The sequence below is a fragment of the Geospiza fortis genome, unplaced genomic scaffold (assembly GCF_000277835.1).
Source record: "Geospiza fortis unplaced genomic scaffold, GeoFor_1.0 scaffold31, whole genome shotgun sequence".
NCBI lineage: Eukaryota > Metazoa > Chordata > Aves > Passeriformes > Thraupidae > Geospiza > Geospiza fortis.
In genome coordinates, this window is record NW_005054483.1 from 46,713 (window position 1) to 49,499 (window position 2,787).

A 2,787-nucleotide genomic window follows, 5' to 3' on the forward strand; every position below is an offset into this window, starting at 1 on the left:
TAAAGAAATACCATATATTTAATATATATAATATATTGAATATATATGTATATTTAATACATATATTAAATATGTGTATATATATACATATGTAAATATATATGTAAATATATATATGTATATTTAATATATATGTATATATATGTAAATATATATGTATATGTAAATATATATGTATATTTAATATATATATAAAATATATTAAAGAAATACTGTATATTCGAATATATAACAATTAATAAATGATATTTATTAAATATATTATTAAATAAAATATTATGATATATAATATTTGGGGTCCAAACAAAACAAGGAAGTTTTGGGGAGCACTCAGGCGGCCAATCTGGGGACAAACGGGACAGAGGGGACTTTCCCTCCCTCCCAGCGCTTTTCCAGGCGGGAATCAGAGCAGCAGCAGCCGCGGGGAGCGGAATCCTCCCGTCTCTAGCAGCCTTCGGAGCCCGAGCAGCTTTGGGATATTTTTGTTGTTTTTTCCTCCCTTAAGCGCATTCCCGGTTTAAGCTGATCCCGTCTCGCTACCTGCCGCCTTCCCCTCTGGAATTACGTTCTCCCGGTTGTTTTCAGTCCGGACCCGGGGTGGTTTTTATTCCCGGGGCGCAGGGAGATCCTCTCCCCATCTTCATTAACACCGCTAATTAGCGCCCGGCCGGCTCGGAGTTATGCAAATCAAGGAGAGGCAAGCGGCCAATGGGAAGGGCAGGATTTGCATAGGCGCGCGGTTATTTGCATAGCTGATATTTTTCAGCATTCTTTTTTGCAAATATTTTTATCATTCTTATTTTTAGTTTTATTTCTTTTTATTTATTCATCGTTCTAATTAATTATTTTATTTTTAAGCATTGATAGTTTTTATTTCTTTTAACTTCTTATTTTTTAATTAATTTTAATTTACAACATTTTTACTTCTTACTTTCCATTTCTTGTACTTCTTATTCATTCTAATTAATTTTTTTATTTTTTAGAGTTTTAAATTATTTTTAAACTTTATTCATTTTTATGTATTTTTATTTTCAGTTAATTTAAAACCTTTTAATTATTGTTTTAATTATATTTTATTCTGATTAATTTATTTTAATTTTGAAAACTTTAATTAATATTATTTTGTTTAATTTAATTTTTTATTCATTCTAATGAATTCATTTTAATTTTTAAGGTTTTTAATATTCTTTTAATTTTTATTCTTCTGTTGATACATTTTTTAATATTTCACAATTATTTAGGAATTGTGTATTGTTGTTTAAAAAAATATTTTACAATTATCTGGGAATTTTTTTCCTGGTAATTTTTTCATATTTTACAATTATTTTGGCCTTTTTTATCAGTTTTTTGATGTTGTGCTCTGAGAAAATGACTCCAGCAAACTACTCCTGCCCCATCCTCCACCCCTTGACTCAAAGCTTTTTTTCAACCCAAACTTTTCATTTCTCAAGCTGGAGCCTGAACTGGAACATTCCCATGGAAAGCCTGGAGTGAGGGGAGAGGATCCAATTCCCAACCCAGGCACGGAGGGGGAAGGAGGAATTTGGAAAATGAGATTTGGGTTTTCCTTGGTGGGGGCAACCAAAAGGCCTCAGCCGAGGGGCCTTGAGCTGGGATCAAGGACCAGATTCCTCCTGGATCATCCCCGGGGTGCTCCAAGGTGCTGCTTGGCTCCTGGTGCTGATGGATAATTAGGAGTGGAGAGGAGGCTCTGTTAATTACAGCCCCCTCGTTATGGGAGTGAGATGGGGGCTCAGCCTGGGCCAGGTGAGGGGTGTCACCATCCCAGTGCCACCATCTGGGGTGGCAGCAGGAGATGGTGATGGTGGGGACACGTGGGGACACCTCCACCCCTGGAAATCCCTCTGTTGGACTGGTGAGGCTCCACAGTGGGATCTCCAGAGCAGCTGTGGCTGCCTCTGCATCCCTGGAATGTCCCAGGCCAGGTTGGACAGGGCTTGGAGCAGCCTGGGACAGTGGGAGGAGGCCCTGCCATGGCAGGGGTGGCACTGGATGGTCCTGTGGGAATCTCTGTGGTCTTCAGGTCACCCATCCCTCTGCTCTGAGCCAGGCTGGGAGAGCTGGGGGTGCTCACCTGGAGAGGAGAAGGCTCCAGGGAGAGCTCAGAGCCCCTTGCAGGGCCTGAAGGGGCTCCAGGAGAGCTGCAGAGGGACTGGGGACAAGGGATGGAGGGACAGGACCCAGGGAATGGCTCCCACTGCCAGAGGGCAGGGCTGGATGGGATATTGGGAATGAGGAATTGTTCCCTGGCAGGGTGGGCAGGCCCTGGCACAGGGTGCCCAGAGCAGCTGGGGCTGCCCCTGGATCCCTGGCAGTGCCCAAGGCCAGGCTGGACACTGGGGCTGGGAGCATCCTGGGACAATGGGAGGTGTCCCTGCCCAGAGATAAGAGGATCCTAAAGGTCCTTTCCCACCCAAACCATTCCAAGATTCTGTAACACAGAGAAGATTTTTGCTGGGATGCAGTGCCAGCATCGAATCAATCATGGAACAGTTGGGTTGGAAGGAACCTTTAGGATCATCCCATTCCATGGCCAGGGACACCTTCCACCCAACCAGGCTGCTCCCAGCCCCATCCACCCCACAAACCCTCCCGGGGATGGGACCTTTAACCCCTGCAGTGCTGATCAGAGAATCCCTGTGATGGTGTTCACAGAGGTCTCAGGCTGAGGGAAGAGAGGGGGATCTGACTCCATGTTTCAGAAGGCTTGATTTATTATTTTATTATATATATTATATTAAATCTATACTAAAAGAATAGAAGAAA

At 42.6% G+C, this 2,787-nt stretch overlaps 1 protein-coding gene across 1 annotated transcript in view; it reads left to right on the top strand.

Annotated features, from left to right (window-relative positions):
* KSR2 (kinase suppressor of ras 2) overlaps positions 1-2,787 on the top strand; it is a 79,396-nt gene that overhangs the window by 7,316 nt on the left and 69,293 nt on the right. The window lies entirely within an intron of this gene.